Source organism: Pan paniscus, chromosome 7 (genome assembly GCF_029289425.2).
Source record: "Pan paniscus chromosome 7, NHGRI_mPanPan1-v2.0_pri, whole genome shotgun sequence".
NCBI classification, from domain to species: Eukaryota; Metazoa; Chordata; class Mammalia; order Primates; family Hominidae; genus Pan; species Pan paniscus.
Genome location: NC_073256.2, coordinates 54,994,084 through 55,018,458, shown reverse-complemented (window position 1 = coordinate 55,018,458; position 24,375 = coordinate 54,994,084).

The following is a 24,375-nucleotide window of genomic DNA, read 5'->3' as shown; positions in this document are numbered from 1 at the left end:
TGTTGGTCAGGCTGGTCTCAAACTCCTGACCTCATGATCTGCCTGCCTCAGCCTCCCAAAGTGCTGGGATTACAGGTGTGAGCCACGGCACCCGGCCCTCGGTATTGTTTTAATCTTGGAATGTTCTTACTTTGACCTTTATTTTTGATAGGTATTTTTCCTAGTTATAAAATTGCTAGTTGATGTTTTCTTTTCCTTTTAGTACTTTGAATATGTCATCCCACTGCCTTCTACCTTCCATTATATCTGATGAGAATTCAGCTGTTAATGTTATTTGGTTTCCTTTGTGTATGATGAGTCATTTTTCTTACTGTTTTCAAGATTTTCTCTTTATCTTTTGGCTTTTAACATTTTGGCTACAATGTGTCTAGATGTGGATCTTTTTGTGTTTGTCATACTTGGAGTTCCTTGAGCTTCTTAGATGTATCGAGTAAGGTTTTCTTCAAATTTGGGAAATTTTCAGGCATTATATCTTCAAATTTTTTCTGTCTTTTTCTCTCTCCTCCTTCTAGTGTAGGTGTTGGTGTACTTAATGGCATCTCACATTTACTTGAGGGTCTATGCCTTTTTCTTCATTGCATTTTTTCCCTCTGTTCTTCTAATTGCATAATCTCTATCCATCTTTAATTCACTGATTATTTTTTCTGCCAGCTCAGGTCTATTTTGAGCTTCATTAAATAATTTTTCATATTGCTCATACTTTTCAATTCCAGAATTATTATTTCTGTTTTTATATTTCTATCTTATTATCAATATTCTTTGTTTAGATATTGTCTTTATACATTTATTTAATTTTTGAGATGTGATTTACTTAGTTCTTTGAACATATTTATAATAGCTTCTTTGATGTGTTTGTCTGCTAAGTCCAACATTGAAAGCCCTTCAAAATCATTTTCCGGGTCCTGTGTTTGTTCCCTGGGTATGGGTCATACTTTTCTGTTCCCTTTCATGTCTTATAATTTTTTTTTGGTTGACGATTGGACATTTGCAATAATATATTGTAGCTACTCTGGATACCGATTCCCTTGGGGTGCTGGTATTTTTGTTGTTTGCTTTTTCATTTATTTATCAGTTATCTGGCTGAACTTAGTCTCTGAAGTCTATTTCCCTCATTGTGTATAGTCTCTGTGTCCCTGCACAATTTTTTTCTTGTTTGTATCTTTTAGAATGATGACCTAGCAGTAACCTCTGGATCAGCATAAGCCATTAATAAATGGTCAAAGACTACTTAAACCAACATGGCCAGACAGATACTTATCATTTGTTATTGAATATGTATATACTTCCAAGGTTGCTATCACAGTTCAAGGAGTTTATGTGTTTGGTCCACTAGTTCTACCAGGGAATAGTAGCTTGCATTTTTTGTCTTTGATTATTAGAGCGTGAAGCCTTGGACATGCACACATTATTCCATACCAGCAGGAATGTGTGATTTTCTTTTTATGTCTAGCTTCATAGGATTTGTCACTTGGTCAGAGTAGCTTATTGTTCAGCCAGTGTTCGGTCATAGGTTGTGCTTCAGACTCTAGTATTAATGAGGCTTCTGCCCTTTTCAATGAATCTGTGTGCAGCTTGGGAAGTTTTCAATACTGCTTCACATACTGTTGTAATTGTTTCTGAGTGGAGACAGCCTAGCAGAAGCATACAGACTTCTCATCCTCCAGGGTTTACTGTGATCCCATGGGGGCTCTTCTTAGCTGTCTTTGTAACCTGGCTCTCTCTGTTAAACTGGCTGCTGTTCCATTTTTTCTTCTTGCCACCAGTATCGTGGAATTATGAGAGCTTCTTAATTTTTTCCAGCCAAGAACACCGTTGTTTTTGACAATGCCTTTAGGCATCGGATTCTCTTAAGTTCTATTCCAAATAAATTTAGTTTTTTCAGGTAAAGCTGAAGAACTCTTCTCTTTAATGCCTGCCTCTCCTTCCTTACAAGATTTTCCATCAGTGCACTGGATCTGTGGGTGAGGGCAGTGTCCTGCTTTTTTCCAGAATGACACTTGTTCTATAAGGTAGAGAGATGGGGGTGTGGTAGTCCCTGGTAGTCTTGGCTTGCCCCTACCATCAACAGTCTTACGAAGAAGCTGAGGAGGGCATGAAAAGGGTCCAGTATGCTCAGTTGTCTGTACCTGGATTAGAGCTTTCATCCTATTAGTAGAGGTTGAAGTGAAGAGAACACTGATTATTTTGGCCACACATGCTAGCCAGAGAACCTCTCCAACATGAGAGTGGGGCAGAGGAAAAAGAACAGATTACTTTTCCTGGGATGAAATTGTAGCTCTAGACTAGGAGCTGGGGGGGTGGGGGAAACACTCATCTTCTTGGCCACATCTGCTCAGAATAGAGCATCTGGAGTCATTTCTGTAAGATGCAGCTTGAAGTGGCTGGGAGAAGTGGATAGTGGCTCTCATGCTACCCTCTTGCTGTTCTTGTTGAAATTCAGTAGATTTCCTTAATATTAAATGTGTCTCCATTTGTTGTATGCTCTTAGGACAATTTCCAAATTAAAAATTTAATTAAAATTTAATTTAAAATCCAATTTAAACAATTGAGGTTTAAAAATAATTTTCTGTAGTTAAAGAGTTGTTTTATTGTGCTCCTTTTCTGCTATTCTGGAAGTGGATTCACTCTTCACTCTTGATTTTTATAGGTTCCTTAAATATTAAGATTATTGAATCCTCAGACTTTGGGAGGCCGAGGCGGGTGGATCACCTGAGATCAGGAGTTTGAGACCAGCCTGGCCAATATGGAGAAACCCTGTCTCTACTGAAAAATACAAAAATTAGCTGGGCGTGGTGGTGTGGGCCTGTAATCCCTGCTACTCAGGAGGCTGAGGCAGGAGAATCACTTGAACCTGGGAGGTGGAGGTTGCAGTGTGCCCTGAGATCACTCCACTGCACTCCAGCCCGGGCGACAGAGGGAGACTCTGTCTAACAAAAACAAACAAACAAACAAAAAGATTATTAGATCATGAATGTTAACGTGACATGCATTTCAAATATTTTCTTCTGATCTGTCTTTCTCATTCTCTTGATTATTATTATTTTTTGGCCGGGAAGAAGTTTCTGGTTTCTGTTTAGTTATTAAGCAATAAAATATATCAATACTTCATTGTTTCTGGAGTTTGAGTCATGGTGAAAACAAACTTTTGCCACTCTGAAGTTTTAAAGAAATTGGCCCAAGTTTTCCTCTAATACTTATATGAACTCAATCTTTTTCTTAAGTGTTAGATCCATTTCAAATTTATTATAATGTATATTGGGAGGCATGCATTGTGATTTCTTTTTGTTATATACTTTAAGTTCTAGGATACATGTGCAGAACGTGCAGGTTTGTTACATAAGTATACACGTGCCATGGTGGTTTGCTTCACCCATCAACCCGTCATCTACATTAGGTATTTCTCCTAACGCTATCCCTCCCCTAGTCTCCGAGCCCCCAACAAGCCATGGTGTGTAATGTTCCCCTCCCTGTGTCCACGTTTTCTCATTGTTCAACTCCCACTTATGAGTGAGAACATTCAGTGTTTAGTCTTCTGTTCCTGTGTCAGTTTGCTGAGAATGATGGTTTCTAGCTTCATCCATGTCCCTGCAAAGGACATGAGTTCATCCTTTTTTATGGCTGCATAGTATTCCATGGTGTATATGTGCCACATTTCTTTATCCAGTCTATCATTGATGGGCATTTGAATTGGTTCGAAGTCTTTGCTATTGTGAACAGTGCTGCAATAAACATACATGTGCATGTGTGTTTATAGTAGAATGATTTATAATCCTTTGGGTATATACCAAGTAATGGGATTGCTGGGTCAAATGGTATTTCTGGTTCTAATTCCTTGAGGAATCGCCACACTGATTTATCTTTTTCCCAATGATTATTGAGTTGTTCTGATACTACCTATTTATTTAACATGCCATTGTTAGCATATACCCAGTTTGCTTATATCCTTGCATCAATTTCTGGGCTTCATATCCTTTTCTACTAACTTACTCTCCATTCAAGAGCCAATAATATACTATGTTAATTATAGATACTTCTTAGTATATTTTAATATAAGGCTGGATACAATAATAGGGCTGGATACTTTAATACGTTTTACTCTCTTTTTTTGGTTAATTAGTTTGTTTGTTGCTATTCTTGTTTATTTTCTATATAAAATTTATAACGAATTTGCCTATCTCTGGAGGGAAAGTAATCTTGGTATATTTATTGAAATAATGTTAAATGTATATATTAATGCAAGAATAATTTATATCTGTATGATGTTGAGAGATTCTATTTCTAATAACATAAAATGTCTTCTCATTTACTGAAGTTCACTTTTTTTGACTATGAAATGTATCAAAGTTTTCATTGTATGAGTTTTGCATATTTCTGGTTAGGTTTATGAAGTTTATTATTTGGTAGTTAATTTTATTTTTCTGATATTACAAATCAGATTTTCTCCTCCATTATGTCTTCTAACAAAATATTCTTTGTATATATGAAGGCTGTTGGCTTTTGTATGTTAACTTCTTTTTTTCTTTTTTCTTTTTTTTTGAGACAGAGTCTGTCTCTGTCACCCAGGCTGGAGTGCAATGGCGTCTTGGCTCACTGCAACCTCCACCTCCTACATTTAAGCAATTCTCGTGCCTCACCATCCTGAGTAGCTGGGACTACAGGCACCTGCTACCATCTTTTGAAATTTTTAGTAGTGCCGAAGTTTCACCATGTTGGCCAGGCTGATCTTGAACTCCTGGGCTCGAATAAGTGCTGGTATTACAGGCATGGGCCATGGTGCCCAGCCTTCTATGTTAATTTTGTATCCTTTTTTTCTGGATTTTTTCATTTGTTTGTATTACATTTATTATTGATTATCTTGGGTTTTCCAGGCATATAATTACAGGCACATCTGCAATTAGAAATAACTTTACCCTTTTCTCCTTTTAAGACTTATGCTTCTAATACTATTTTAAAAGACTGAATCTACTTCATAATATCTTTAATACATAGTTAAATAGTAGTAAAAATTGTGAGCAACATTTCCTTTGAAAAGCCTACAGTTTTTTTCCATTAGGTAAAATTCTGGATTTTAATCTGAGTTACGTACATTTTTATCACGTTAAGGAAGAGCCATTGATTTATATTTTATTTGTTTTAATCAGAAATAAGTGTTGATTTTTTCAAAGACTTTTTCAATAGCTTAATTGACAATTATATAATTTTTCTCAGAGATATTACATTACTATAGTCATGGAGTTTTTTAAAAATATGTATACTGTATTTTATTTCCAAATTTTGTGCATATAACTATGACAGAAAATTACCCTTTAGGTTTTTTTTAATTGTGCAAGCTTTATTGAAATTAAATAGAAGTGTTTTACTGGCTTCCTAATAAAAATTTGAATATATTCTTTCTAATAGTTAAGGTAGCATTGAAATCATTTAGTCTTAGAAACTATTGTGAAATTTTTTCTTGAAAACTTCTGGATCTAGTATTTCAGGGGTTTTTTTGAGGTATTTTTTTTTTTTTTGCTTTTGTTTTCCTCTTCTTTTTTTCTTTCTCTTTCTGTTAATGGGGGCATATCTCTTTGGCAAATTTCTCAAATTCTTGTAAAGAAACTAAGATTTTTAATTTTCTATTTCAAGTATAATTTGGTAGGTAAAAATTTCCTGAGGATTTTTTATTTTATCTAGGTTTTCAAATTTATGTTCATAATATTTTTCAAATTAGTCTCATGATAATTTAATAATATTTCTTATGTTTTAATGAAGTACTGAATTCATTGAAATGTGATATTTTTCTATCACTTTTTTTGTTTATTTGGTACATTTGTCCTTTCTCCCTTATTTCTTTTTATTATTTATTTATTTATTTATTTATGTATTTTTGAGATGGAGTCTTGCTCTGTTGCCCAGGCTGGAGTGCAGTGGCACAATCTCGGCTCACTACAGGCTCCTAGGTTCATGCCATTCTCCTGCCTCAGCCTCCCGTAGCTGGGACTACAGGCACCTGCCAACACGCCCGGCCAATTTTTTTGTATTTTTAGTAGAGACGGGGTTTCACCATGTTAGCCAGGATGGTCTCAATCTCCTGATCTCGTGATCCGCCTGCCTTGGCCTCTCAAAGTGCTGGGATTACATATCCCTTATTTCTTAATTAAGTTAGCTGGTAGTTTTCCTATCTTGTTAAGTTTTCAAAAACATGCTCTAAAATATACTTGTTATTTTTACATATTAATTCATACTTTCGTCTCCTTTTGTTATTTCCTTAACTTTACTTTCTCTTTTTTTTTTAAAGTTAACTTTAGCTTTTTTGAATATCATGGTGAGATGTAGGGACAAGAGAACAAGATTCATCAAAAAGAGCTAAGGTTTTGGCCAGAAGTCTATCTAATTTTGATCTATCAAGTCAAATAGAAACATACGTATTAAAAGCTAAGGAAAGTATCTTCAAGTACTTGAAAAAAATTCTGTGCTCCCCCAGGGAAATAGGAGTAGTACCCTCTCTTCTGCTAGATATGGCCAAAAAAGAGTGGCAAAAAAGAGTCCAACATAGAGTTTTCCAAGCAAACCTATGACTTTCTCTCAACTCCATCCTTTCCTAAGTTAGGAGCATATTTGTAGTTTTACAATTAGAGGAGAGATAAAATAGGAGGAACCTCAAATTGGCCTGCTATTCCATCCTTCTGTATCCAGTCTCTGCTAACCTCCTTGCATTGAAACTTTGCAATGTTGTAAGTTAATGGATAGATTCTTTTCTAGTTTCCATAATTGATTTTGATAATGCCTGTATTACTCATTTCAATGAGAGCCGAGGAAAAAGCCACAGTGCCATCTTGTTTGGATACCCAACACATATTTTTTCCATTGTGTAAGTCTCTGCCCTATAAATAATAATCCCTTTAGCAGAGGGACTGTGCTGTATGCATCCTTGTTTCCCATGTTTGATGCAGTGAATTGCTTACATTAAATGCTAAGAAATATTTTGAAAAACACAGACAGAAAAAATAAAGGAAAGACAAGTTGGGGAAGGGGGAAGAAAGAAAGAAAAGGTTTAAAAAAAGTACAAAAAAAGGTAAAGGAAAGTTGTAACTCTAAATCAAGGTTATGTATATTAAGGAAACTGCATTTGCAAAGAAACTTGAACCTTTGGTAATCTGTGCCCATAATTGATTAGGCAAGAATGAATTTTAAGATGCTGAGGTGAAAGGAAAATATAATAGTTCATGCCATTGCTAAAAGCATGAAAAACAGAGTTATGCATAAGAAAGATTGGTAATTTATTCTTGTTATTTAATGCCTAGAGATAGATCAAAGCCAGAGAATGAGTCAGAACTAGAAATGTACATTGATAATTTCAAATGGGTGGTCCTACTTGGGATCTAAGGCAAGATTTTTAATTGGCCTCATGCAGCTGCATCGTATTTGTTTTCAAGTAAATTTATTTCCTCAGACCAAAATTAAGTTCTAATCTGAGAGGGAGGACAAAGGTATACTGTTGAAAAAAAAATGCAATCGATACAATTGTTTAGAGATAGAACATTCAGGATATGGCTATACTGTCCTATATTTCTCTCTAGTATAAATGCTACAGGCATTAGGCCATTTAGATACTAATTGTAGCACCAAAGATAGAGCTTTTGTATTCTAGTGCAAGCTAAGCAGTTTCTTTTTCTTCTCTTCCACTTTAGAAGTTTGAATATCGTGGTGAGATGTAGGGACAAAGGAACAAGATTCATCAAAAAGAACCAAGGTTTTGGCCAGAAGCTATGTAGCAGGTCCTGTAGCTGTGTCCTGTCCACAATAGGTAATAAAAGTCCAGTGGAGTAGATATTATCTTCACCCATGCCATGGAACAAGATAGAGTCACACTAATAGCCTTAACATGAGAATTACAAACCTAAAGCAGAGCACAGTCTAAAAAGTGGAGGCCAGGGAGAGCGTGGGGTCCTCAGTGAAGCGTAGCTTGGGTAGACTAGGAGAAAAGACAAGAAGCAGCCAGCTTTCTATATTAAATCTGTGAAAGGAAAACCTAAGCCTACCTAAAGATGGAGAACCCAAAAAACTAATCAGGGGGACAATATACTATGAAGTTCAGCAGAACTGTGATCTGATGCAACAGATTGTCAGCATTTCTCCTAAAAAGCATGGTGTCTTGACTAGGGCATCTGCAGATGGTGTCCAGAGTCCAGAAAGTCAAGTCATTCCAAGAGCTGCCAGAATGGGGACTTCTTGTGAACTCTGTCACTTATCAGCTGAATAGCCTTAAACAAATTATTCAACTTGTCTATGCTATAGAGCTAGTGAAAGAGCCTATTTCATAGAGTTATGCAAAGATAAACTGAAATAATATACTCAAATAACCTAGCATAATGCTTGACTTATTAAAAGTGCTTAATGAATAGAATACTATCATTATCATTACAATTATGGTTAAATTTTGAACAAGTATGCCACTCCATCTCAGCACTGTTTTAAATGCTGAGAATACTTCAGTAAATGAAATATACAAAAACACCAACATGGCAAAACTGCAATTATTTTTAATGGCAAAAATCACAATTACTTTTGCACCAGCCTAATACAAAATGTTTGCCCCCATGAAACTTACATTCTAGTGAGGGAAGAGAAAAAAGAAAAGAAAAACAATGAAAAGTGATAACAAGAATTACTGAGAAAATGAGAGCTGGATAGTTGTCCACAGTCTGGGTGTGGTCAGTGAGTAGAGGCACCCCTTCTTTCCCATGGATCTATATGAGTATTAACATCAAGAAATGAGAGATGATGTTAAAAGGGATAAAATTCATAATGATGATTACCCTAATGGCATTGAGGTAAACAGTGCTGGTGAGAGTCAAGGTGTTGTGGGGTGGGGAAGAGAAGATATAGGACTTTCCAGCAGTGCCCTGAGTGCAGAGGTCCTCTCTTCACTCCTCACAGTGCTACTGTGGCAGACGAGGAAAGTTCTTATTATTATAATCCTTGGCACCGGTTACTCCTTGAACCGTTTTTTAAGATTTTTGTTTCTAATTTTATTTTTGACCTTTTAAAAATTAGCCTGTATTAATCAGAGTTATCCATAGAAACAGAGTTAATAGGAGAGGTGGGGTGAGGGAGAGAGAGAGAGAAAGGAGAGAGAGAGAGAGAAAGAGAGATTTTTATTATAAGTAATTGGCTTATGCAATAATTATGGAAGCTGATAAGTCCTATGTTCTTTTGTCTGCAAGCTGAAGACCAAGGAAAGCTTGCGCTGTAGTTCCAGTCTGAGTCTGAAGGTCTGAGAACCAGGAAACCTGATAGTGTAAATCTAGTGCAAGTCTGAAGGCGTGAAAAACGAGGAGTGCTGATGGTATAAGTCTCATTTTGAAGGCAGGAAAGATTGATATCTTAGGTCAAAGACAATCTGACAGAGAGAGTAAGTTATCTCTTCCTGTGACTTTTTGTTCTGTTCAGGCCCTCAACAGATTGAGCAATGTCCACCCACATCAGGGAGGGCTGTCTGCTTCACTCAGTCCACCGATTCAAATGCTCATCTCCTCTAGAAGCACTCACATATATACACCCAGAAATAATGTTGACCTAAATATCTGGATACGTGCTGACTCAGTCAAGGTGACACAAAATTAACCATCACATTCTTGGCCTACAGGCAAAATAATAGCAAAATGAAGAATCAAATGCAACACATAAATTTTGCTTTAGATACAGGAAAAAAATGGGAGTATAGTTTATACTGAAAAGTCTACCTGATTCCTTCTAGATAAAGCCTTATAGTACTGTAAAATCTCACAATGTGTTCAAATTATGAAAAATTTTGACCATCAGGTAACTGGTGAGGTTATTGGGGCCACAAAACTGTGATTGGGGAAACACCATTATATTGGCAGCAAATGAGAAGGAAGGAAGGAAGAAGGGGATGTCTCTGCCAACTGATATAGAGTGACCTGAAGGTCTATGCTTACTGTGGGCCTCCACCTAGCCACCCCATCAGTCTTAGCTCCTTCAGAATGTCCCTCAGACTTCCATCTGATGACCCTTTTTACAACGTCAGTCTTCTGTTGATATTCAATATAATCTGAATTTCCTTGGATATCAGTATTGGCTGCAAATCTTGTTTGGATTGGAAACCTCTAAGGTACCCCTCTTCCTGTTGGAACTGAGAGAAGGAAGTGTCAACAAAAGTTAAGTCAGAGGTGAGCAGAAGGGGTGAGGGTCAGACATCTGAACGTGCCAACCAGCGTGGAGTAGACATGAATGGATCAAGGTTTGATGTACTGGGAGGAAGTCCATGTAGTCAGACAATTGCTCTACCCAGTGGCTCTGGGGACAGTTAGGAGACCTAGACACTGGGAGGACAGTAGCAATCCAGAAAATGAGCTGTCCCTTACTTAGGAAGCAGTTTTTTCATTAATAAGGAGTTTGGGGCAAAGGATATGCAGTGAACCTGGTAAAAAAAATAGCACCAACAGCTGAGTTCAGGGGCCACTCATAGGACCAAGAATGAGATGTGTTTCAGAATCATTAAAACTGACCAAAGCAAGTCTCCACGTTGTGAGTTTGAGGGATCCAAGTTACTGTTCAGGTAAAAAAGGCAAAAGTAGATGCCAAGGGACATGGTTTGGCTCTGTGTCCCCACCCAAATCCCATCTTGAATTGTAATCCCCATGTGTCGAGGGCAGGACCTGTAATACCAATGTGTACAGGGAGGGAGTTGACTGGATCATGGGGGCAGCTTCCCCCATGCTGTTCTTATGATACTGAGTGAGTTCTCATGAGATCTGATGGTTTTGTAAGTGTTTGACAGTTCCTTCTTCACACGCTCTTTCTCCTGTCACCTTGTGGAGAAGACGCCTGCTTCTTCTTTGCCTTCTGCCATGATTGTAAGTTTCCTGAGGCCTCCCCAGCCATGGAGAACTGTGAATTAATTAAACCTCTTTCCTTTATAAATTACCCAGTCTCGGATATTTCTTTAGAGCAGTGTGAAAATGGACTAATACACAAAGTATATTTCAAGATGAGGATATGATCACAAAGCAGGAGACCAGTTACAAAAAAAGAGCTTACTACAAAAATACCCCCAGACAGGAAGAGGTGGTGTTTCTCACTTGACTTATGAACATTCATCAAAGTCCCGCTGGCCATGGGCAGTCTGGGTTTGGGGCAGAGCTGAACCCAAATTTGGGTATTGAGTGAAAGCAGTGGAGGGAGGGTTCATGGAACCAGAAAGCAAACAAATCATATATTATACTCACCAGAGCCTGCTAATCATAAATGGTAGTCAAGAGTCTTTGCACTCTAAAGCTAAAGGACACAATGTCATTAAAACAATAACAGCAATAATAACCATAATGATAACAGAAACAACAAATATAAAACATGATGTTTTCTACATGTACCAATCTTATTTAATCCTTAAAACAACTCTGTAATAATTTTAATCCTTAAAATTATTCTTGATGAGAAACCTCTGCTTTAAAAACTTAACCGAGGTAATAGCAGTACCGAAAGCCACATTAAGTTACTTGCTTCAAATCTGCTTTGACCTCAATCTAAAATCTGTTTTCTTTCCATAAAGCTGCTATGACTCTCTGATTGTATATGCTTATGCCTGCCCTACTTACCATCCCTGAGGTTTGTAGTTTCTATGTGTGCAGGAGTTCAAAGCACATGGCTTGCACAGAGTAGATCTCAAAAAGCCTATATCATTGAATTTGCATATTTGAGCAGGAAGAAGATTGGTGTGAAGATCAGAAGGCTTTGGCTAACTTGTTAGCATATTGCTAATTCAGAATGTGTCCTTGGACAAGTCTTTTTAAAAATATTCCGTACCTCTGTTCCATTTGTTATTAGGTGGTGAAAATGCCTTCCACTTCTTATCTCACTGGAATACTACTATAAAAATAAATGAAATAAGTGACAAGTGAGTCCAATGGAATGGCCGGATTCTCTAGCCAGAGACTGAGGGAAAAATGTCAATTTAAATCATTTTACTTTTCCTTTTTCTCCATAGGGAGGTATTGTAGGGATAAGTGTGTGAGCTGATATTTTAAGCATACTTAAAAATGGCTACAGTAATATAAGTAAAACAACTTAAGCATCTGGAAAGAAAAGTGCTATGTACACCTGGGGGTGATAATGAGGCTTATAGTGATGAGTAAGAATTTTAATAACAATAAATCTGAGTGAATTTCACTCAACCTGCTTGCAGGAAATAGCAGCTCAAGGACATAAAGTTCTCCCAAAGGTTTGTATCCAGTTTTGTATCCAGTTTTGCAAATAGATTGCTCATAGCTTTCTTGATCCCATATTCTAGACAAAATGTAGGTGTATCAACCCCATATCTTGCTTCTGACTCAAGAAAATGTTCATTCCAATTGTAAGAATCAAAAGAAACTTAAACTAATTCTTATGAAAGCATGTTTGCTTTTGAGAAAACTCTATCTTCTAGGTACATATATGTTCATTTTCTCTTTCTTAGCAGAATGTGAATAGTGTAGCTTTAATGCATTTAAAAAAAGTCACACTGGATTTTATCTCTTTTTTTCTTACAGTCATGCTTGATTGCATTCCACCTAAATAAGTGCAATCCAGGCAGATGCTATAAAACCGCAGTCCTGCAGTGTAGTAGATGTTATTCATGAACATACAAGTACTAAAGTCTTTGAGTATTTCTTAATAGAGTTACTAAGCAAAACTAAGGCTGGTCAAGAGCAGGATTATGGAAGCCTGACATTATGGAAACCTCAGGAAAGGGCAATCAGTGCACTGACCCAAATCTTTGGGCAGTAGAACAGAAAGGATGAGGCTTCATCTTCTTCTGTCTTATCTGGAGTCTCCATAGGAATTATTTGCTAATGAGTCTTATTTGCTGATATTGAGGTTTGCTAGCCTTTTCCAGAAGACCTGGCTTTCCTCAATGGCTATTAGTAGAAATCAATATCATCACAAAGTTATCCATGAGTTGTGGGATGCATGGTTTATCAAAAAGAAGAGCAGCTCCTTCTTCTTGAGAAAGAGTTTCCTTATCTCTGAACAAGAGATACTGTGAGTAGTATTCTACCTCCTTGAATAGAGCTTTCGTCTGATGCACTAGCAAATGGGTAGTAATGCATATGGACTTTTGTTGTTGTTGTTGTTTGGTTTTTGGTTTTTTTCTGTGCGTGTGTGTGTGTGTTTTTCTCGAGACGGAGTCTCGCTCTATTGCCCAGGCTGGAGTGCAGTGGCGCAGTCATGGCTCACTGTAACTTCCGCCTCCCGGGTTCCAGCAATTCTCCTGCCTCAGTCCCCTGAGTAGCTGGGATTACTGGTGCGTGCCACCACGCCGGGCTAATTTTTGTATTTTTAGTACAGACGAGGTTTCACCATGTTGGTCATGCTGGTCTTGAACTCCTGACCTCATGATCTACCCTCCTCGGCCTCCCAAAGTCCTGGGATTAAAGGCTTGAGCCACCGTGCCCAGCCGTATGCGGAATTTTATGCTGACTTTTTGCTGGAGCCAGGCTGGGAAAGGGGATAGAGCTAAGGAGAATAATTTTTAAACTTTACCTGGGGAATTTGTAATTTAATATAGCCTTTGTTGCTCCATCTGAAATGTGCTACTCTTTTAGGAATGTGAATGCCCAAGTATCACCTGAAAACAACTCTTAAAAGGTCTTCACCTTTCCCTGAGCTCATGTCTCTCCCTTTGTTTATCCAAATGTGCATGACCCGCAAAATATGGCACCACTGTTTCCTAACTCCTCTATTTTGATATTTGTTTCTGGAAAAGGCATGTGGTTTGCTCCAGTGATGACTAACAAGGACTTTCTTTGGTTCAAAGGACAGTGTTTTTTTTTTCCCTCTGGTCAGAGGGAAGTGGAAATCTCACCAGTGGTCTCTAAACTCTTTTGATGATATACTCTATCAATAAAATATTCCAATCATGTATCCCTAATTGTACTATCTTATTATAAATTATATATATTTACTACTGAACCTCAGAAAGTCTACTACAAATATAACATTCAAGAAGATGCAGTAAAAAATGAAAGACAAGTATTTAAACAAAATTTTGTCCAGTTTTAACTCGTAAAACAAAATCCACAGTGTACTCATGGATTTATTATCAATGATTTATTTTAGACTTGGAGAAATCTGATTAAATATGGTAGGTGTTACTAAGCCATTTTTGTCTTTAATTTTTAATATGAATGATGAAAAGCTCCTTTTAAGGGTAAAAATGCTAATTCTTTTATTTTGATACTTTTGTGTTGCATTTGTGGTTTATGTTTTCTGTGTATCATTTGCAAGAATTTTACTAAACAAGTTGAGATGATTAATTCCTATGGAGTCTCCATAGGAATTATTTGCTAATGAGACTTATTTGCTGATATTGAGATTTGCTAGCCTTTTCCAGAAGACCTGGCTTTCCTCAATGGCTATTAGTAGAAATCATAGTTTTTCTATGATTAGTAGAAATCATAGTTAAATCTAGATAATGCAATCAATAGATCAACTTATTCAGCTCTGTATAAACTATGATAGCAACAACAGATAAAAACAAAGGAACTAGTTGCCACTTTTGATCCTGTCACGCTCTCTCATTAACACCTGGCCCTCCGTGTTTTAGACATGACTGAAGGGTATGGGTTTCAACTCATACACATTCTAGAGAGTAATTTTTTTCATATTTTTAGGTAAAATAGATGTATACATAGAAGTTTTACTTCTATTAAGTTTTCTTTCAGTACTCCAAATGATCATCTTATGCACCTAGGCTTCCTATACCCTGCTTTAGAAGTCCTTATTTAACAGTGCACATAATTATCTCTTTCTACAAGACCTGTTTGTGAAAAATTGAGCTAATTCGGTTTTTGTCAATAGGATCAATTAAAATTCTGTAAGGATGCTTATTAGCTAAAATGCCTCTGTGTCAATCCCCGACAAAACTGAAGATTCATTTTACCTGTTTAGCAAATACGTATTTTCTCAGGGCTGATTCCAATTCACTTTATTCTGTCCACGAAGCCTCGTTGGGGTCCTAGAATCAACTGTGACATTCTTCTCTCTTTTTTCTCTTGACATCACCCAGGTCAACCTGAATTCCCTATTTTGAACTCTGTGGGTAAAAGCAGATAAGAATAATAAATTTGGATGAGAGTGTATTGGATGCTATAGTGAAGGAGGAGAAGTTTCAGCAATCCCCTAAGGGAGTAAAAGACAGGATGAATCATTTTCTTCAACCTATGGCATAAAGACCTCTTCCCGCTACAGCCACAGTGCTTAAAGGAAACAGCTAAGCCATTTGATGCCTTTTATGCTTCTTCTTTTTTTTAAAAAAAATACAACTTTGAATGAGCCTAGTCAGTAAAGAAAGGTCAAGTGAAACTGCTACGGCACATTTTGTTCCAGAGTCTTTTTCTCCCCCTCCATACTGAGCAAGATAAAGGACCCAGTTGTGACTGCCACACAGTGGTTCCTTAATTGAGTCTTCCATCTTCACAGAACAAGATGAGAGAGTCACTTAAAAGGAAGTAAATTCAAAACCATGTGCGGTTTCAGAACAAATTGTCCAAGCCACCTAAAAGTGGAATTCTTTGAAATCCTGCTGCTGTTTCTGCCACATCAGGTCCTTTCTAATTTCAGCCAAAGAAGTCCTGTGTTTAAAGTGAAGATCCCTGTAATGAAGTGACATTTGACTGTTCACAGTGAATTATATAGTCTCTCACATGAGGGGAGCATTCACGATTGCATTTTCTCAACTCTGTTCAAGTGAGAGGACACCGCATGAGGGGTCTGGCAGCCTTATATATATTTCTGGGAATCACAAGGTGGCACAGAGTTAAATTTAGTCCATCCCAGGATGTCAATCCAGGTCTGATCACTGAAGACAATTAGGGGCAACTATCACAATAGTACCAGGTAATAAAGGAAATGTGGTAAGAATTGGGCCTACTATTGGGTTGGAAGTTGGGTGAACATCGGGTCTTACAGAGAAAGCCAAAGATCAAGGAGGCCTGGTATTGCCAGAGTTTCTACTGTAACAAAGATGGTAATAGGATATTTAAGGACAGGAGCTAAAAATTTAGAGCAGAATGACCTATTACACAGTAATATCTTAAGATAAAGTCATATTAAATATACACCAGGCAACAGGAAGTAACCAAGGTGATGAAGAATGAGAATCTAAACGTAATGGCTTCCACTAAGTGCTTGGAATAACTTGCTTACACTAACACATTATCATGTGATTCAAATTACCTATGCAAGTAATGAAATGGAAAGTTAAGATCTGCATATACAATCACTATGTAAGGGTAGAATGGCTATTTGGAAGGCGTAAAAGATAACTGGTATGACTGTCATAAACCTTGTATTGCAGTCCTGGCTTTATCAGGAAATAATTGAGTGACTCCAGGTAAATTTGAGCCATGATTTATTCATCACTAAAATGTGAAAGTTGATAAAGTTATTTCTCTCTTCATTATAATAGTAATACGGAAGTATGGTAAAGGACTCAAACTGTAAAAAAAAAGGCTTAAAAGTGCATTTATATCCTTTCTCTCCTTGTCTCCATAAACTCTCAGTCCAATTTTTCAGAGAAAAAAATGTTATTAATACTTCCTTTGAAGTCTAATAAAAAATGTATGTAAATACATATTTATAAATGCTTTAAAGGCAAGTAAATCTTATTAAACGTACTATTCATATATTGTTTATTTATTTATTTATTTATTGAGACAGAGTCTTGCTCTGTCGCCCAGGCTGGAATGCAGTGGCACCATCTTGGCTCACTGCAAACTCGCCTTCCGGAATCAAATAATTCTCCTGCCTCAGCCTCCTGAGTAGCTGGGATTACAGATGTGTGCCACCATGCCCAGCTAATTTTTGTATTTTTATGTAGAGATGGGGTTTCACCATGTTGGCCAGGCTGGACTCAAATTCTTGGCCTCAAGTGATCTGCCCACCTAGGCCACCCAAAGTGCTGGGATCACAGGCATGAACCACTGTGCCCAAGCCATATTGTCTTATTTACATTAAAATATATATTATGGGCTGAATTGTGTTTTCCCTCAAAAAATGCATATGTCAAAGTCCTAATACCCAGTATCCCAGGATGTGACTGTATTTAGAGATAGGGCCTTTAAAGAGGTAATCAAAATAAAATGATGTCATATGGTGAGCCCTATCCCGATATGACCACCTTTGCAAAGATTATGACAGTGAGAGAAACCTAACATGGCTGACTGCATCTTGCTTCTAGCCTCACAGGCTGGCTATCTTCACCAATTACTGAGTATAGGCCAAGCTAACCACAAGGGGAATTTAGTTTGTAGATTAACTTGAAAGCAAGGATGATAATAGTCCTTCCCTAAAACAAACCCCCTCCTTGCTCAGGAATGAAAAACTAATGAAAGGCCACAAGATTAGAAAGAAAAGCCACAAGATTAGGATTATGGGAGGGGCCTGAATTCTGCTAGAAGGTAAGCACAGTTTCTATAATCTCTTACTGCTCAGGAGTCATGTGGCCGGAGGTCACAAGATTTGTGACTTCCTCAATTGCTTCTATAGATAACATCACTACTGTAGAACCTAAAATTGGTCTTTTGAGACCTTTTGCAGATTTTTGCATTCTGATAACCAACTGACTGCACCTGGACCCATGACTCATGACTCAGCCAGTCCCGTGGTCCCACTCAGCGGTGGACTCCCTGCACCAGGACTGTTTTCCACACCCCTATGCCTTTTTTTTTTTTTTTTTTTTTTTTTGAGACTACGTCTCACTCTGTGGCCAAGGCTGGAGTGCAGTGGCACAATCTAGGCTCACCTGCACCTCCCAGATTCAAGCTGTTCTCTTGCCTCAGCCTCCCGAGTAGCTGGGATTACAGTTGTGCACCACCACAACTGGCTAATTTTTATATTTTTAGTAGAGATGAGATTTCATCATATTGGTCAAGCTGGTCTCAAACTCCTGGCCTCAAGTGATCTGCCCGCCTCGGCCTCCCAAAATGCTGGGATTACAGGCATGAGCCACTGCTCCCAGACCCACACCCCTATGATTTCATCTCCAATCAGTCAGCAGTACCCATTCCCTAGCTCCCTGTCCATCAAATTATTCACAAAATTTCTAACCTCTGGGTTCTCAGGAAGACTGTTTTAAGTGATAACTCCAATTCTCCCACATGGCCAGCCTTGTGTTAATTAAACTCCTTCTTTACTGCAATACCACAGTCTCAGTGAATTGGTTTTATCTGTGCAGCAGACAGGAAGAACCTGTTGGGCTATTACATGACGTCATTGTAAGAAGAGGAGATTAGAACACAGGCTGGCACAGACAGAAGACCACATGAGACACTAGAAGAGGGCAGCCATTAAAAAGCCAAAGAGAGAGGCCATTAGAAGAAAGTAATCCTGCCAACACTTTGATCTTAGATAGCTAGTCTCCAGAGTTCGGAGAAAATAAATTTTTCTTGTTTAGCTCCCACCTAGTCTGTGGTACTTTGTTATCGCAGGCCTATCAAACTAATACAATATGTCATAGATATCTCTACAGATCAGCTCATATAGATCTACATTATATTTTGACAGTTGTATAATACTCTAATTTACAGATATGATACCATTGGTTTTACACTAATCTATTAGTGGAAATTTAGGTTGTAAGTTGCCTCTCATAACCAGAAGTCAAATTCTCTCTGGAGGAAGAAAACGTCACCCAGAACCTCAGCATTTTTTTTAATAGATCATACAAATAAAAAGATAACAAGCATGGAAAGAGACAAGACTAAATGCCTGAAAACAAAGGTAAAAATACAGACAATAGATTACTCTTCCTGCTTGTGAAGGGGTAATTCCCACAGGATAGTCTCTCTTGTCTTAAACCACTTGAAAGCTGGAAAACAAAAGGAAAAATTTTTCAGAGACTAGATAAAAGCAAAACAAGCCAGAGTTGAAAAACAATGAAAACAACAATAAACCTTTTGATTGCCCCATTTTCTGACTGATAGCAATCTCTTGTCTGTGGTGAAGACAGAAAAACTCAGACAGAGCTAAGTGGCCTCTTTGAATAGATAAAACAGGTACTGAATTTCAAGAGGTGAAAGGGGCTAGAACTGCAGTTCAGGGTGCCAGAGAGGAAAAAGATAAGGAGAGAAAGAACTCCTGAAATCTGTAAAAGAGGCCAATTGAGTCTTTTGTTGAATGTCAGTCTTTACTTTTGGAGGTGAAAACTCCATGATGCTGTCTAATAAAAACAACAAGGAAAGAAGATTACTGGACCTTACAAACTAAACAGCTTCCAAAGCTCATGCAAACTTGAGGATCTCCTGAAAGACTTCCAGTCATAGTGAAAAAAAAAACCTCTGCTTTATACATGAGGCATTCAGCAAGGACTTTAGAATGCTGACACATAAGTCACTAGACTAAGCCAAATTTAGAGGCAAGGTTTCCTTAAACCTGCCCTAAAAGAATTAAAACCAAGTCTTAAAGGATCAAGCTTATGTGTAAGTAATTTCATTGCTTACTGATTGAAGGTCAGTACTTTTTAGGAATACAAAATTCAGTAGTCAACAATGTAAAATTCGGCTGGGTGCTGTGACTCATGCCTGTAATCCCCATGCTTTGGGAGGCTGAGGTGGGTAGATCACTTGAGCCCAGGAGTTCAAGACCAGCCCGGGCAACATGGCAAAACTCATCGCTGCAAAAAAATATAAAAGATTAGCCAGGCGTGTTGGCAAGCACCTGTAGTCCCAGCTACCCAGGAGGCTGAGGTGGGGGGATCACCTGAGCCCAGGAGGTCAAGGCTACAGTGGACTATGATTGTACGACTGCCCTCCAGCCATAAAAAAAGTTAATAGACTTGTGAAGTAACAGATAAATTTGATTCAGGATTAGGATAAAAATTGGTCAATAGAAGAGAACAGAAGTCAAACAGAAGACAAAATTAACACATTATTGGGTCCTCCAAGAAGCAGATGCGACAATGGGATTAAAGGTAAAAAGGATTTCAACAGGGTTAAGGCTGGTGAAAGGAAATAGAGAGTGATCTGGGGAAAGCTGATAATGCAACCAAACCAGAATTCAACTCTGACCCAAGTGAAGAGAAAAGGAAGAGAAGATTGGGTGGAAAAATCCTACACTCCATGCAGTATAAGTAAGATTTGACAAAATCATTGTTCTGTCCTTGAACCAAAGTCTCCCAACTAAGGAGTCCTTTGTCTCCCTGAAGTGGACCAGCGTTAGCAGTTCCATCACACTCAGCAATTGACAGAAAGAAGCCTATGGGAGATATGACTTTAGTGCAAATACAGTGAGAGATTTCAAAGTGCAGCAGCTTGAGTCCTCAGTCTATGATCCTCCATGTAGGTTTCTGAGGCAGTCTCATGGCTGCAAGAGCAGACAAGGACTTTAAGACAGTTATTATAAATATACTCAAGGGTTTAAAAGAAAACAAAAATAATTAGAGGAGATATGGAAGATGCATTAAGGCACTAATGCAACTCCTAGAGCATAAAATTCAATATAGGGAAAAAATTAATGTAATGAATGTGATTAAAGGAAATTAGACACTGCCGAAGAAAATATCAGTAAACTTGAAGGTATGGCAATAGCTATCCAATATGAAACACAAAGGCAAAGTAGGTAAATAAGCAGAGTCTCAGTGAACACTAGGAGCACAGAATGCAGTCAAACACATGGGGAGTTGGAGTCCCAGAAGTGAAGGGAACAGAAAAAAATTGGAAGAAATAATGGCTAAGATTTCTTTTAAGTTGTTAATATCTATACAGATTCAAAAATTCCAGTATATCCCAAGCAGGATAAACACAGTCACTTCAAGAGAAACCATATTCAAATTACTGAAACTAAGAGATAAGCAGAAATTTTAAAATCAGCCTGAGAGAAAGCCTATGTTACCCACAGTGGAATAATGACGGATGAGTTGACAGAAGCTATGCAAACCAGGTAACAATGGATGATTTCTTTAAAGTGCTGAAATTAAATACTCTCAATACACAACTCTATACCTAGTGAAAGTGTATTTTAAAAATGAAGGTGAAATGAAGACTTTGATGGACAATAAGAGCTGAGGTTATTCCATGCCAGTTGGCCTGCACTATAGACCTTCTATATATAGTGTAGAAACTTGAATTTATACTAGAGTGTCTCAAACTCGGGACCGTTGGCACAAATACCAGAGCAAAGAGAGTGTAGAGAAACAAATAATTCTTTGTGGAGGGGCTGTCATGTTCACTATAGGGTGCTATCACCATTTCTGGCCCCTACCCACTACATGCCAGTGGCAATTGCTCCCCCACCCTAGCCTAGCTGCAGCTACTAAAAATATCTACAGATATTCCCAAATCACCTGGGAGTCAAACTCCCACCCCTCATCATGGTAACCACTGATTTACCCATATTAATGAAGGCCAAAAGTGGTAATTTTGAAAGAGAATATGCAATATAATTTTTGCTTTCATTTAAAAATTTCACTAAAAGGTAATTAACTGTCTAAAATAAAAATATTAGTAATGTATTATAGGATATTTAATGTATATAGATGTGCAATGTTTGACAATAGTACAAAGGACAGTAGAAGTATATTCTTGTAAGATTTTTACATTTAATATGAAGAGGCATGATAGTGTTTGAAGGTAAACCATGATGTAATAAACAAACGTTTTGTAAAACTTAGAGCAAACACAGACATATTACAAAAAATATAAATAACATTACATATATGTAATATGTAAATAACAAGCCACAACTCCAAAAATAGACAATAGGAACAAGCCCACAAGTGATTTCTATATTGTATTTATCAAACATGGATTTAAAAACAACTCATGCATATATTTAAGAAAATACTTTACACGACAATGCTTTCACAAGTAAACAGGAGTATTCTATTTTTATTTTATTTTATTTTATTTTTTGAGACAGGGTCTCACTCTGCCACCCAGGCTGGAGTGCGGTGGTGCCATGACAGTTCACTGCAGCCTTGACCTCCCAGGCTCAGTCGATTCTCCCACCTCAGCCTCCTGAGTAGCTGGGACCACAGGCATGTGCCACTACACCCAGCTAATTTTTGTATTTTGGGTAGAGATGGGGTTTTGCCATGTTGCCCAGGCTAGTCTCAAACTCTTGAGCTCAAACGATCCACCTGTCTCAGCTTCCCAAAGTGCTGGGATTATAGGCATGAGCCACTGTGCCCGGCCTCGAACTGGAGTTTTTTAAAACTGATATGTAATAGCTGAAATTTTAAAAATGCATATTGGAAAAAAGGTAGAGTGAAACGTAGACCAATATAAAATAACCAGACTGAAGCAAGAAGAAAAAATATATAGAAAATATAGAATGAGCTTAAACAACATAGACATTATGCCACAAATGGAAGTAATATTATGAATACCAAGATGAATTTGAAAATTTAGATACATTGGAAAAATCCCTACAAAATGAAAACTTAACAAATGCTACAAAATAACAAAGAACATCAAAAATATCTGAACTCAATGAAAAACACTGCAGTCTCCCACATGGAAAACTTCAGGCCTAGACAGCTTCACTCCTGAATTCTTGGAAATGTTTGAAATAGTATATCTTTTAACACTACTTAGAGATGAATATAATAAAAATATGTGGCCGGGCACAGTGGCTTATGCCTGTAATTGCAGCATTTTGGGAAGCCAAGATGGGCAGATCATTTGAGGTCAGGAATTTGAAACCAGCCTGGCCAACATGGTGAAACCCTGTCTCTACCAAAAAAAAAAAAAAATAGCCAGGCATGGTGGTGGATGCCTGTAATCCCAGCTGCTTGGGAGGCTGAGGGAGGAGAATTTCTTGAACCCAAGAGGTGGAGGTTGCATTGAGCTGAGATTGCGCCACTGCACTCCAGCCTGGGTGACAAAGTGACACTCCATCTCAAAAAAAAAAAAGTTCCACACCCTTAATATAAACATGACATAAAAATTATGAAGCAGAAAGGAAAAGACATTTAGTTATCAGAAGTCCATAAGTAGCCTCCAATGCATATAGGAAGATAATATATGATAACAATGATATTTCAAAATATGGGAAAACAGGATAAAATTGTTTAAAAATAGCGTTGGAACAGTAGTTTAGCAATAAGATAAAATAAAGCTAGATATTTAAGTTATTCATTATATAAAAGTTAGTTTCATAAACATAGGTCTTGTGCTTGACAATGTTCAAGGAAGTAGGATATTCATAATCAGGACATGCAACCTAAGCATCCTACAGGGTGAAATTAATAAATCTAATGACATAATGAGTTACCATAAAACCATAAATCATGAAGCAGATTAAAAAGAAAACAACTTTACACTGAAGTAATCCAGGTATACTTCAGGTGTTACTTTTGCATTCTCAGGTAGGATATGGATATGTCTCTGTATTTACTTTTAAGTAGGAGATTTTATGATTTATGTATTTTTAGGAAAACCTTTAAAAGTAGTAAAATATTTTGAAATTTTGCCAAAATTTAGCTGCCTATAAATGAATTTTTGTATTTTTCTTTGTTTGAGATGGAATCTCCCTCTGCCACCCAAGCTGGAGTGCAGTGGCATGATCTCAGCTCACTGCAACCTCAGCCTCCTAGATTCAAGCAATTCTTCTGCCTCAGCCTCCCTAGTAGCTGAGATTACAGGCACACGCCACCACACCCAGCTAATTTTTGTATTTTTAGTAGAGATAGGGTTTCCCCGTGTTGTCCAGGCTGGTCTCCAAGTGCTGACCTCAAGCGATTCACCTGCCTCGGCCTCCCAAAGTGCTGGGATTATAAGCGTAAGCCACCACGCTTGGCCCCCTATAAATGAGTTTTAAAAGTTTCCAAGTATATATCCTAATTTCTCCATTAGTAATCTGATCTCAAGGAATCTTATGCTTATTTGAAGTCATTTTGAGTTTAGGTACATACACATAGGTATGTGAATGGCTTTGTGGTCATAATGATATGCAACCTCCACTCAATGAAAGCTCAACCCTTCACAGTGCTAATGAGAGAAAGTGAGACAAGGTGTGCGAGATGCTTTTCAATGCACTCAGTAGAAAAATATATAACAAAATATTTTAGTAAAGCTCACCTGCCCTTCCTATTGAATCACAGAATGAACAAACATAAATCAAGGCTGACAAGGTTGAGTCTATCTCCTCAGAGCTTTGAAAATAATAATATATCATCCTGTAACAATATAACATCCTTTCTCCCCCATATTCTCTCTCATCTTGTTGGCAAAAGGTCCCTTTATTCAAAAACAAATCTTCATTATAACAGTTGAAAGTAATTCTCATGCCAGGAAAAGATTATCAGATTCATATTAAAGGGAAGATTGTTTTATACAAGGACTTGCCAGAAAAAGACTTAGAAATGAATTATGTTGAAGCTCCCTGTGATCCTTT